This window comes from Camelus bactrianus, chromosome 27 (genome assembly GCF_048773025.1).
Source record: "Camelus bactrianus isolate YW-2024 breed Bactrian camel chromosome 27, ASM4877302v1, whole genome shotgun sequence".
NCBI classification, from domain to species: domain Eukaryota; kingdom Metazoa; phylum Chordata; class Mammalia; order Artiodactyla; family Camelidae; genus Camelus; species Camelus bactrianus.
Genome location: NC_133565.1, coordinates 29,192,880 through 29,207,214, shown reverse-complemented (window position 1 = coordinate 29,207,214; position 14,335 = coordinate 29,192,880). Strand labels below are relative to the sequence as shown.

Genomic DNA, 14,335 nt, shown 5'->3' with positions numbered 1-14,335 from the left:
GGAGGGTGTAGCTCAGTGGTAGAGCGTGTGCTTACCAGGCATGAGGTCCTGAGTTCAATCCCCAGCACCTCCATTAAGAGAATTTAAAAAAAATACAGTGTTACACAGTAAAACTGATAACCAAATAGCTCCTGTGTGTGATCTCCCTCTTCACTCCACCCCTCCTTCCAAGTTGGACAAAGAACTGGATATGCAGCAAAATGTTAATGGATGGGTGTTGCGAAGGGTGGTTTTTTTTTTTTTTTTTGAGGTTTAATTATATTGTCAGTAAGTCTTCCTATAGAGGAACACCCAAACCTATCCTTCAGAACTCATGGGAAGTGGGTTAAAACATTGGTAAGCTCTTTCATTACAATAAATGGTTCTGGAACCCCACTGGATGGCACTGCCTTACTCCCCAAGGCAGTGCTGCTTTAACTAGAGAGAACCAGTCATCCTGGGTAGATCTTAGGCCCCTGTGTGCGAGGGTTACTAAGCCAGCAGATCAAGTTCATATAAACAGCACGTCCCGAGCCGCCCAGCCTCGATGCCACCTCTTCCCTGAGGCCTTGCCCACCAGGATTTCCGCAGAATAGACACAGTCTTCCCTGCAGGAGCTTGTGCAGGGCTTGCCCAGGCAGAGGGCCTGGGGCGCAGACCTGGGACAAGGAGGCCTGGCCCGGCCCTATTCCTTCCCAGCCAGGGGAAAATATGTGTAACATAAAATACACCATTTTAACCAATTTGAGGTCTACAGCTCATTCACATTTTTGTGCAGCCATCACCACCATCCACCTCCAGAACTTTTTCATCTTTCCAAACTGAAACTCTGTTCCCAGGAAATAATAACTTTATTTCGCCCTCCCCCAGGCCCTGGAAACCACCCTCCTCCTCTCTGTCTCTAAGAGTTTGGCTACTCTAAGTACCTCATGTAAGTAGAATCACACAGCACTTGTCCTTTTGTGACTAGCTTATGTCACTTACTATAATGTCAAGGTTCACCCATGTTGTGACATTTTATTTCTTCTTAAGGCTGAATAATTTTCTGCTGTGTGTATATACCACAGTTTGTTTATCCATTCACTCACTGATGGACACCTGGGTTGTGTCCACCTTTCAGCTATTGTGAAAAATGCTGCTGTGAATATAGGTGTATAAATAGATGTTGGCGATCCTCCTTTTAATTCTTTTGGGTATATACCCAGAGGTGGAATTTCTGGATCATACGACAATCCTATTTTCACTTTTTGGAGAAAACACCAAAATTGCAAGACTTGATCTGCAATTCTTAACGAGAGTTCTTGGAGTCTGTGGCCCCTTTAAGATGCTGCACCTGTGGGCATTTTGCTGGGGAGAAGGTCCACCATCTCAGCAGAACCTCAAAGGTATCAGTGATTCCAGAGGATTAAAAACACTCACCTAGGTAGTAGTATCCACAGGCTCTTTTAAAGCCAATATTTTTTAAATTCCAAGAACAGTGAGTGCGGATTCTGGAGAGTTTAAGGAGCTTGAATTTATCCTGCAGGCAAACACCCGGAGGGAGGGGCATGGGTTGCGCAGAGCTGTCTGCATAAGGAGGGCATCTCTGGACGTGCGGGAGGCAAGTGCAGAAGCATTTCCAGACCTAGGAGCAGGTGAGACAATTGGAAGAATCTTGGAGACAGCAGGCCTGGCTGTGAGTTTTTGTACCATGGTAACCGTGTGATCTTGGGCGATTCTCTTAAGTGCTCTGAGTCTGTTCTTCATCTCTAAAATGGTAGTAATCCCTACCGCAGCCACGGTAGGATCAGATGAAATTCTGCAGTTAGAAATGCTTTGTAAGAGGTAATGGGGGCTTGGACCCACTCATTAAATGGATGGCGAGCTTGGGTTTAAAGCAAAACAGAAAACACTTCGGAAACTCTAGGTTAAGACAGTCTACCCTGCCGGCGCCCTCGCTATGTTGTTACTTAATCATTACTCTGCTGCTAAGTGCTTTACCACTTTGGCAGGCCCCAGCCTGTTGACACCTGGCCCTGTCTGGCTCTGTCTGGGTTTGGGTGGAGAGGACCTAGGGGTTCCCAGACATGCACAGACACTGTCTCCTATTCGAATTCCCTTCAGAGCATCTCTGGGCTTCCAGATGCCCCTTACATGGGCCTGTGAGGCACATGTAGACCTTGAGCCCATGCAGAACTGTCTAAGATGGGACCTGGAGTGGGCCAGGTTCTCTGGGATAAAACTGGGTAGAGTGCTGGGTCCTCTCGGCCCTGACCTCTGAGCAAAGACAGAGAACCAGCTCGGAGGAGAGCAGCAAAGATGTCTGGGGAAGGAGATGGTGCATTGAAGGAGGGGGCTCAGAGGAACTGATACGAAAGATGCCCTCTTAAAACATTTTTTAAACTTTACAATTGTATCCAAAAGTGTAGATAAAGCTGATTTTTATAGTTTAAGGGGAAAAAATGAACACCCACATTCCCATGATTGAACCTAAGAAACACTATTACCAGGACCTTAGAAACTCGCCTTCTCCCCCATTCTCTCATGACATGCCTTCTCCTTCCACACCCCACTATCCTGAATTTCCTATTAGTCATTCCCCAGCTTTTCTTTACAGTAAGTAAAAATGTGGGGTGTGTGTGTGTGTGTGTGTGTGTGATCTACTGTTGGTAGACATTTTGGTTATCTTCCAGATTTTTGCTATTTAAAGATATTTTTGTATTTCTCTTGATAGGAGAGACTTTCTGGTTGCTGCTTCTGAACTCCAGTTACATGTTGAAATTACTGAGAAGCTCTTTTAAAATTGTAAAAAAAAAAATTACAATTAACTAGTCTGCATGCCACCTGGGCACCTGGACTTTTAAAAGCTCCCCAGGGGCTGGACTTTAAAAAGCTTGCCAGGGGTTTCCAGTGGGCATCTAAATGCAGATCCTGACCCAGTGGGTCCAGGATGGGGCCCCTAATGTGTATTTCTAAGAGGCTCCCAGGGGGATGCTGATCTGGGGCCCTATTTTGAGGAATGCTGAGTCACAGGTGATCTGTCTGCTCAGCTTTGCCAGGTAATGCCAAGACACTTCCCAAGTGAGAGCACCAACTTACCCTCCCACTGATACTGGACAGAAGTTTCAGCCATTCACACCTGACATCCCTGGATTTTGTGAATTTTTGCCCAGTGGAAGTGAAATACTATGTCCCTGATTACTCAGGAGATAAAGCAACTTTTCAAAAAAATCCCATGGGCCCCTTGTAAGCTGTCTAATGTGAAATGTCCATGCATGACTCTTGGCTCCTTTTCAAGTAGAATTCTCTTTTTCTGTTTCAGGCAATTATTTATATATTCTTGGTACTCACCCACCCTTTATTTTCACAACCCACAAATACATCCTCCCAGGTTGTCCCTCGCCTTTTTATCTTCTCCATGGTACCTTTTGCAGAACAGATAGTCTCAGGTTTACTTGGGTAAACCTTAATGGGTTTTTGCTTCATTACGACTTTAATAAGTGGACTCAAAATACATTAAACTGTTTTTCAAAACCGCAAGAAGAAACTGACGGAGACATCAATTCCAATAACACCAAATACCTTGATGGCCTAAGTATCATGTTCCTTATACATAAATCATGCTTCCTAGATCCTTAATCTAGTAAAGCTTACATTCTGGTGGCGGTGGGACAACAGGCCACAGTCCACTAAATCCACCAAGCGTTACCAAGTGCTCCGCAGGAAAATCAAGTAGGTGGTCAGTCAGCCTACTTGCTCCCAACCCCCAGCTCTTCTAAGCCTTGTTAGATGGACAGACAGATGTTTACATTCCTAGGAAGGCTAGGAAAGGTTTGTTTGGTTTGGTTTTTAGCTGAGCAATCTTACATTCTTTGTATATGCACAGAATAAGGTGCATAGCCTCTGAATAAGCTAACAAGATCTAGACAGTGATTGCCTTCCTAGTAGCAGAAAGAACCCGGTCTGTTAACCTGTTTCACTGGGCCTTGCTTCTATAGGCAGGGAAAAAAAACGAACACCTAAGGAATTTATATATTTATTTTTAAAAATTGTTTTATTTATTTATTTGGGGGGGATTAGATTTATTTATTCACTTATTTATTTTAATGGAGGTACTGGGGAGTGAACCCAGGACCTTATGCATGCTAAGCACACACTCTACCACTGAGCTATACCCTCGCTGCCTCTAAGGGATTTATAATAAACGATTTCAGCTCAAGGGTCAGAAAATGTTTTCTATAGAGTGTCAGATAGCAAATTTGGGGGTTTCGTGGACCATGTGGTCTCTATCCTCAAACTCTGCCACTGTTGCACTAAAGCAACTGTAGACAATATGTAAATGAAGGGATGTGGCTGTGCTTCAAGAAAACCTGATTTATGCAACAGGTGGTGGGCCAGATCTGGCTCATGGGCCGTACTTTGCCAATCCCTACCTTGCGAATCCTTCTTTTAAAGTTGTGCGTTGCTTTTGTTTCATTCCAGAAATAATACATGCTCATGGGGGGGAAATGCAAACAATCCAGGAGCATATGACGTAAAAAGAGGAAAGGCTTTGGTCTCCTCTCTCCCACTTCACTAATCCCACTCATCAGAGAGGACCCACCTGGCCTACTGGTCTCTAGGAAGGAACCTTGGGGCTCCCACATGGAGCCACCCCAGTGCCTTCGGGTTCTCAGCGCAATCTAAGTGCATAAAGGGCAGATTGATGTAACTGCAGTGCTGTGTCCTCTGCACTGCCTACTGTCACCATAAAGATGACCTCTGTTCTTTTCAATGCAAGACATGGGTGGGCTTTCCTTAAAAACAAGACCACTCGGTGCATAATTAGTGAGCAATGGAACAAAGAAAACAACAAGCATTTTTTTTAATCAGATCTCATTAATCAAACTGACTGTATACAGACTTCCTTTCCTTCCTTCCTTCCTTCCTTCCTTCCTTCCTTCCTTCCTTCCTTCCCTCCTTCCTTCCCTCCTTCCTTCCTTCTTTCCTTCCTTCCACAAATGTCTATAGCCACAAACACTGCTTGGTTGTGAGAGTGCAGCCATGAACAGACAAAGCCCCTGTTCCCTTGGAGCTAACAGACAATAACAGGGGAACAAATAAAAACATCAAATCATAATGTGTGTTAGAAAGGAAACGTGAAACAAGCTGAGAAAGTGACCAAGGGGCCTGAATCTTCAGGCCTTTGGGAGGGTTATGACCTAGCGGTTCAGCATGCATCTGCGGAGTCCCTTTGTCTGAGCTTGCATTTCAGCTCCACCAGCTACTCCCTGTGTGTCACAGGGACACTGTGTGACCTCTCTGTGCCTCAGTTTCCTCATCTGTAAAATAAGGATGACTCAGTCCTTACTTCACTACTAATGTGAGGATTACATGAGCCTAGAATATACTGAGCTCTCAACGGTGCTTCTCAATAAATACTAGGTGCTGTTATCACCTGTAGAAATAGAACATCACATTCTCTACTGAAAGAATTTTCCACGTGAATGCATTAGTAAAAACCTCTTGGGAAGATCTGGGTAAAGGGCACCATTCATTCAATACGTACTGAGTCTTTATTCACTCCAGGCTCAGTATCCTACAGAGCAATGGCTTTTGGGTCTAACAGTATCCCCTGTGTTTTTTTTTTGTTTGTTTTTTGTTTTTCCTTTAATAAGAATTCTCTTTGTAAAAAACTTTTTCTCTTCAGAAACACAGAAAGTGTTTTCATTTCTCTTCCATACAGACTCAGGAGTGTGCCAGGCTTTTTCTCTGAGGACAGCATGTGTCCTGCCAGCAAAAGGGTTTATCGTCAAAGAACCAGAATGATCCGCTATCAGCCAGCACTGGAACTGATATAAAGAGGGACAGTTCTTCATTAGATGAAGGAGAATTTCTAAAGTCAGCCCCTCTCTATCCCTCTCTTCCTCTTCCACCTGTTTTGTAAACCTCCCTGCCTCCTGTGTTTTCAATGTACATCAGTGTATTAATGTGGTTCGTACCTTGACTGGGAGAGTTCATGAGCTAAACCACCATCCGCCACAACATACAGGATCACAAACCTGGGAAATTCCTTGGGAAGTACTTGGTCTAGGCTGGGATGGGCCACACATTCTGAGGGGGGAGGTAGGTAAAGGGAGAGAAGGGGAGGGACGGGATAGAATTACTTCAATATGTCCTGGAATTCGTATTTTCTAGCCATTAACTTATTTATTTATTTTCATGGAGATACTGGAGATTGAACCCAGGACCTTACACATGCTGAGCACGCATTTTACCCACCCAACCCACATTAGCTTTAGATGGAGTAAATAGCATCCTTCCCCTTGTACATTTATCATTATTTTTCAAAAGTATATAGATGTGGCTGTGATTAACAACCATCTTACAAAATCATTTACAGAATTCTTACACTCACTATTATTATTAATTATTATTATTATTTTAAATATTTTCTTAACAGCAAATAATTAAGTACAAATCCTGTGACGCTAGTCCAGTGGTTCTCAAAGTGTGGTCCCAGGACCAACAGCATCAGCGTCACTTGGGAGCTCACAGAAAGAGCAGAATCTTGGCACCCGTCCCAGACCTAATGAATCAGAAACTCTGGAGGGGAGGGGCCCAATAGTCTGCTTTAACAAGCCCTCTGGGTGATCTGATTTGATTCATGTTAAAGTTTGAAAATCTCTGAGCTGGATTATTTGACATTTAAATAAACAAAGAACCCTACTGAGAATAGTTCCCATACTCCCGGTTTAAGAACAGAAAAGACACACTGTTCTTTGGCCACTGTAACAAGTAACCAGGAGAGCAGGTTTGAAAGCTGTCCCAATCCATCAGTGACAGCTTCCTCCGGACAGCACACATGCTTCTGAGGGCCAGTCAATCAGCAACAGCCTTGCTCCAGTGCCCAAACTTCCTTTGCTCAAGGTCCCTCAAAGCCTGAATACTCCCACTGCTTAGAGTCTGCCACTCCCCAGCCCCACACATCCCAAGCACACTATAGGAGATCAGCAGTTTGCTGTGTTTATGCCTCTCAAGCAATGAGCCCCACTTTTTGCTTCCAATACAGAGTAGTGTCCTCTTCCTTCAACACCCTCTGCAAAAAGCTGAGTTTAGTCCAGAGATGACACCGGCTGATACCTTCAGGAGCAGAGGGCATAGATGCATGAAGTGGGCCATGTGGGAGGCAGTAGCTAATTAGGTTTATTCATTTTTTAAATGGATTTTTTTAATGGAGACTGACCTCAGGCATGCTAGGCATGCACTCTACCACTGAGCTATACCCTCGACCCCCCTCACCCACCCCCTTCACTTTTATACAAGAGGTGATCCAGGCCCAGGGAACTGCCCAAGAACAAAGGCTGATTTAGTTGCAGTTTAAATCCAGCCCATTCCCACACTGGTGCGCTTTCTACACTTTCAGAAAGAAGGCAAACTTCTTTTTGGCAGTTTTATGGCATTATAAAAAATACCAAATGTGTTTATTATGTTGCCATGGAAACCAGGAGGTACACATGTTCTAGCTAAGGGTATTAGCAAACTACGTCTTGGCTGTCTAGGAATTACATGGGATATTTAACCAGCAGTTGACCTATATGTGTTTATTTCTCATGCCAGGAGTTTCTCTTTGAGAGTACTGTATACATCTTAGTGGACAAAGGTTATTTACTTATCCATCTACTGGGCATCTACTCAGTCCACCATCGTGCTGTCATTGCTGGGGCCAGAGAAATGGGGAAGACGCATCTCCGTGCCACAACGCTCCCAGCTGCAGTGGGGAGGAGGAGGAGGAGATGGGCGCACACACGCACACTGCGGTAATTCTACAACAGCATTTTCTACGGGCTGCCATGAGAACTCAGGGTGGGGGGATCAGACGAGGCATCCCAGCGGAAGGAACACGGGAGTCTCGACAAGTGGCTTCCTGTCTGCCAGGCAGAGAAGAGGTGAGTGTCTTTCAGCCAGGCCCTAATTTTCCTGAAAGGCAAACATGGACCTGCCAACCAAACACACTCTGTCCCAGTGGCGTTATAGAATTGAAGATGAATTAGTTGATCTTTGGAGAAAGATCCCTGACATCTTAACATCCAAGACAAATCATGTTTACTATATCCACCTTCTGTCAACAGGTTATTGTACACTCGATGCTTTAGTTAAGGGGTCAAAATTTGTTCCATCAGTGAACAAGTATCTGTGGAGTTCCTGTTCTTCCATTGAGGCACTGTCTGGGCACTGGGAATATAGCAGCTAATAAAACAACTATATTTCTGGTCCATTGGCATTTACACTCCAGTGGTATTGAGACAATAGAGAATAAACACCTAACAAAAGAAAAAAATAAAAGGGAGATAAATCAGGATAAGGGGATGGTGTTGGACACTGTGTTTATAGGAAAGATGGGAAAACCCTTTCCGAGTGTGTGGTTTTTGAGCAGAGGTATGTGTAAGTCAGGGATAGGGTCATGCTGATGTCCGGAGAGGCATCATTTCAGCCACAAGAAGCAGCAAGTATAAAGGGCCTCAGGCTGGAATATATTTGATGTGTTGAGGAAACAGCAAGATGGCAAGGGGGGTTGGGTCCAGTGAGCAAGATGACTAGTGACTGTGGTTAGAGTGGCAGCAGGTGGCCCCACCACGTCTCCAGATTTTGCTCTGAGCAAGAGGTAAACTGGAAAGTTCTGAATAGAGAAGAATCATGTTTTGACATCTGTTTTGGAAGGAAAACTCCAGCCATAATTTCTTTATAGTGCATCTTGTTTTTTTCTTTTTAAAATATGTGATACAATACACACAGCATAAAATATACCAGCTTAACCATTTTAAAGCATACCGTTGAGTGGTGTGCGTAGGATATTCACACTGCTGTGCAACCCATCTCCAGAAATTTTTTCATCTTGCAAAAAGGAAATTCTACCTCTATTAAACAATGGCTCCTCACTCACCTGTCTCCCCACTCTTAGCAACCACCATTCTACTTCCTACCCTATGAATTTGAGTACTCCGGGTACCTCATTAAAGAGGAGGCATGTAGCCTTTGTCTTTTTGTAACCGACTTTTATTTCTCTTAGCATAATGTCCTAAAGTTTCATCCAAGTCGGGATTTCTTCCCTTTTTAAGGCTGACTAATATTCTGTTGTATGGGTATACCACACTTTATCTGTTCATCAGTTGATAGAACTTGGGGCCTCATGCTGCAACAAACATGAGTGTACAAATATCTCTTCAATTCCTTTGGCTATATATCCAGAAGTGGGATTGCTGGATCAGATGGTAGTTCAATTTTTAAGTTTTTTGGAAAATGCCATATTATTTTCCATAATGCCTGTAGCATTTTATATTCTCACCAATAGTGTACAACCTGTCCACATCCTCACTGGCACTTTTATTTTCTGGGGTTTTTTTTGTCTGGTTTGGTTTTGCTTTTAGTAGCTATCCTAATGGGTGTGAAGTGATATTTCATTGAGATCATGGTTTGCTTTTCCCTAATGATTAGTGATGTTGAATGTCTTCATGTGTATATTGGCCATTTGAATATCTTTGGAGAAATGAGCGATGCTTCTTTGACCTGCCAGGACACAGTAGAGCCCTCACTACAGCAATTCTTTGGTAACGCCTATTAAGTTCACAAATGCTTGGTGTGATCGGCCAGTGATACACTCCATTCCGTGAGCAGTCAACTTCTAAGGGAAGAACTACAAATGCTCACGTCAAAGCGTGGAACTGGGCTGGTTACAGAAGCAGTGAAAACTAAAACTACAATGAAACATATTTTTCTACTACATCGGCATTGGAGTTGAAGAAAGAATACTAGGTATCATAGAGGATTCAGGGAAACTCTCATGTGTGGATTGTTGGAATGGAGATTGGTTCACCTTTTCTAGAGGGCAAGTTGGCTTTAAGTTGATGTAAACTTAAATTTATTCCAAAGAAATAATGAGAGAGAGGTACGAAGATGTTCAAAATCATAGTCTTATTTAGAATACTGAAACCAGTGATAGGGATTATGTCCTTATTAAGAAACAGTATACCACTGAAGATAATGGTGAAGGAAGCTTAAGACTTGGGGAAATGTTTATGGTGTATTATTAAGTGAAGAAAAAGTCTTATTATACTTGACATACTTTTTTTTTTGCCGTTTAAAAATTATTCACTTTTTTCCTAGGTAGTTCATTAACTTGGTTCAAAAATACAAAAACGTATACAAGGAAAAATCTATTACTTATTTCTGTTTTCTATCATTCTACACCCCCCACCAAAACCATCACCAGCAACAGACAGCAAATCATGTTACTGGTTTCTCGTATATCATTCTAGATGACTTCTTATGTATCTAGAAGTAAATGCAAATATGTATTCTTTATCCTTTCCCCTTGTGGACAAATGATAGTTTGCTGTACACATTGATTTATACTTTGAGTTTTCATTTTGATACACAAAATGGATCTTTCTTCTTTAAAAGAAAATAACTGCATAGTATTCCATTATATGAATGTCATATAAGTTAATTAGCCCTATTACTAGGCATTTAGGCTCTTTCCAATTTTTTGTCTTTACAAATAGGGCTGCAACGCACAACCCAGTACCTGTCACTTCACACATCGTGCAACTATTTCTATAGGATAAATTCCAGTAAGTGGAATTGCTGAATCAAATGTTACATGCATTTTCTAACATCTTGGCAAACTGCACTGAGAAGTTGTACCAAATTGAGCTTTCATCGCCAACATATGAGGTATGGATCTGTTCTGCACCCTCGCCCTGTCCCCCAACAAAGGTGGTATCACCAAATGTTTGGATTTTTGCTAATCTGATAGAGATTTCAGTGTAGTGTTAACTTGCATTTTTTTTGCTTACGAAAAGTTGAGCCTCTTTTCAAATGTTTATGAACCACTTGGGGTTTTTTCCCCCCCATGAACTGCGTGTATAAAGATATTACTTTAATTAAAAATGCTCACCTATGTATTCATTCATTTGTAACGTAAACACCTCCTGCATATCATCTCTCTGTTGGACACTTACAGGAGCTACTGTAGGTAAAGGAATGAACATGGGAGACTGTCCCTGCTCTCCCAGAAAGTGCAAGCTGGTGGAGGAGAAGGATTTGAGCTAAATGTTGAACTACTTATGGAATACTAACGTACATGTATGTATTTGCACCTCTGTGTATGTAACTGATACAGGGGGAAATATTTAGCTATCTACTGTAAGTTAATAGAGGTGATCTTTGAGTAGAAGTAATATTTTTCCTTTGTGCTCTTCTTTATTTTCTGAGCTTTTTGTAATGCACATACATTATGCTTGCAATTAGGTAATTTCTCCTTTGTTCGTTTTCCATATTTTCAGAAGTTTTTTGGGCAAGGAACACATATGATTCTTGGATTAGGAAAAATGAACTATATGATATGCAAACATCACATACATATACACAAATTTACATGTATTTTAGATGGAAAAACAGGAAAGAATGTTCTTTCTGTATGCTACTAATGACATTGAAGAGGAAGATGTAGAAATCCGTTTTCAGAACTCCTAAGTGGTTGGCCAGTGTTCTAGGACTTCCCGTCCCAAATTCCAAAGCAGACCTCCACTCACCATAAAAACTGAGGACTTGTCTCTTCTCAGCTGGGCAACCTCATCTGCAACCAGCAAAACAGGAACTGAGCAGTTATTAGTCCTGGAAATCTGGCCCCAGGGCCCACAGCTGGGAATTTCCCTTTTCAGATGCCAGCTTCAGGCTCCATGTCCAAGGGCGACCCCTGTTGGTGAAATTTAAATAAGTTCATTATTTGCAATAGGATTGGAGTGCCTGAGATTTTACTGTTTCTTGGGGTCTGCTGGAAGCTTTGAAGCCAACTCGCTCTTTCCCTCAGCTGCATTTTACTTCCCAGCAATCCGTGCTCTCCCTCACCGCAGGTTTGCCTGCGGTTTGCCTGCTGTTTGCCCGGGAAAACCATGTCTGGGGCTTGGAGGATGAAGCCACAGGGGTGGCCAGCTTTTAAATGTCATGCAGGCAGGCTCCTATAGGAGAAAGGGTCTGGCTTTGCTGGCCAGAGGGTAGAGTGTGGTGACTCTTGCTCTAACTGACAGACTGGGATCCTGCCAGCTGAGTGAAAATACCAGACGTGGGCAGCTTGTGGGAGCAGTGAGCAGGCAGGCCATTCTACGGCCAGGACATGGTTGAGGGGTCTGTATCCCACCTGAGGAAGCAAGCATGGAGGAAGGGCAGACTTTCTGGGTGGGGAGGGGTCCATACCATTTAAGAACATTTCCCCACTATCTGGAGATTCTCTGCTGGGGAATTCTGACAAGAACCAGAAAACCAACACAGCCTTCCTTGACCAGCTCCTGTGTTTGCATTTATAAGAGCAAGACCTTGGATTGAGGGAAGTATGGGTAGTAATTATGCCAGAGTCATGTTGCCAACATTCATCCCAAAAAAGAACTATCCGCATACCCCGTCCATCACTGAGTGCTGAGTGGAAGTGCTGAATGGAGCTCTGGCTGAAGAATCTGGATTTAGACATGCACTGTCTGTTTGTAATTCATCAGCATTGCTCTTTCCCCCTAGGCATTGGTCTGTGATAAAGAAAGCTGGTCGCCAAGGAATGTGCTTGGCATTTCTGTGCTTTGAGAAAACGTGACTAAGCTCTTTTCAGAGCCCATCACCAGACAAGAGTCCTCCTTTACTGTCTCATCTCCCGGATGCCTGTGGTGCAGGTTCTCACCAGAGACCTCTCGCCCTGCAGGCCTCAAATCTACTCTCTCCTGATGGGAGAGGAGAAATCCCCACATATCGCTTTCATTGCTCTAAGCAAGGCTGATTCAAGGCTGACCTTTCCCCATTTGGACCCAATGCTCAGCATCCTCCAAATGTTTGTGGGTGCCTGTGTCTGAAGACTCCTAGTAAGAAAGAAAAGAAACCAGGAATTGTGGTTTGAGGGGAGGGTACTTAGGTGGGTTCCATCTAAATTTGCTGGAAAGGAAAGGCTGGGAGAGAAAACTGCCATAGCACCCAGCTTGTTACCTCCCAAGAAGTTAAGAAAGGCTGAGGATCCTGATAAGGGATCGAGTGATGGTCAAGATCAACTTTCTGGGAAAGGCATGGAGAGGGAATGCATTGCTTTCCTAGGTTAGCCAGGTGATTAGGTCTTCTGTCCCAGCACAGAAGTCATGGACACAGACTCCAGCAGCTTCTGCCTGACTGTAGCCCCAAAGACCAGATGTAGATTCACAAAGTGGTGTGTGTTGCCTGGAATGAGGATGGTTCCTGCAGAGTTGGTTCTCACACAGCACTGGCTGGGAGGGAGAAAGGAATGTATATTCTAGGACTCCAGTTAACCAGGTGAGGGGCTGAGTTGTAAGCTCCGGAAGAGTGGAAGGGCTGGAGATGGCATCAAAGCCCTCATTTTACAAACAACAAACAGAGACCCAGAGAGGGGGAGCAGATGGCCCTGGGCCACACAGCAAGTTAGCGGCCGAGTTGAGAGGAGACTCCCAGTGCCCCAGCGACCTGTTACGGGCTCCTTCCACTAGTGCTGTTTCCCCAGGGAATATCTAGAGCAGTCCTGCCCTCTTGCTCCGACCCTTGAGGACCTCGGTTTGTCTAGTAAGAGATGTACAGAGCCCTCATACGGTAAGGATTCTAACTTACTGAGGACCTGCTACGTGCTAGGTACCCATACTATTGAGACCGCACTTAAATCCTACCAGTTGGAAAGGAGGCGTCAGAGAACCCATTTTCCTAACGAGGAAACTCATGCCCAGAGAGGTGAAGATAGTTGTCCGCAGTCACATAGCTGACCTGTCTGACTCCGGTTCCTAACGAAAGTCTCTCTGACCCAGTGTCCACGCTTCTTCTCAGAGGGACTGCCAGGACCCTATGGCAGGATCTCTTTCTGAGGCCACTCACTTTGGATAAGTTAAAAAAGATTCTGCGACTTAATAGCCCTGACCCCCATCTCGCGCGACTCCGTGGCAGACGCGGGACTTTCTTCTCACCGCGATAGCGTCTCCTTACACTCAGGCCAGTGGGTTTTTGCGCCCGCGCCCGCGCGACCCTAAGCCCCCGGAGCCCCGAGAACAGGCTCTCGGCGGCCCGCGGCGGCCGCTCCACAGAGTCCTGGGCTCCAGCGCCCTCACCTGGCTGCTGCGGCCGGACTCCGCGCGCGCGGCCTCGGCGGGCTCAGGTCTGCGTCTCCCAGAGCGGCCGCCAGAGCCCGCCCGGGTCCGGCCGGGGCGCGGGGCCCCCGCCCCCCTTGGGCAGGCGGGGAGCTTCGGCAGGGGGGCGGGCCGGTGGCGCGCGGGCGTCAGGGGCCCCGGGGAGGAGTCAGCCCGGCGCGGCTGGCTGAAGCGGCAGCTCGCTATAAAAGCCGCCGCTCTGGCGGGCGGCCGGGGAG

The 14,335-nt window shown here is 44.8% G+C and overlaps 1 non-coding gene across 1 annotated transcript; it reads left to right on the top strand.

Moving 5' to 3' along the window:
• On the top strand, nt 1-73 carry TRNAG-ACC (transfer RNA glycine (anticodon ACC)). The gene has a single exon. It is a non-coding gene; the product is annotated as a tRNA-Gly (tRNA).
• The last annotated feature ends 14,262 nt before the right edge of the window (nt 74-14,335 follow it).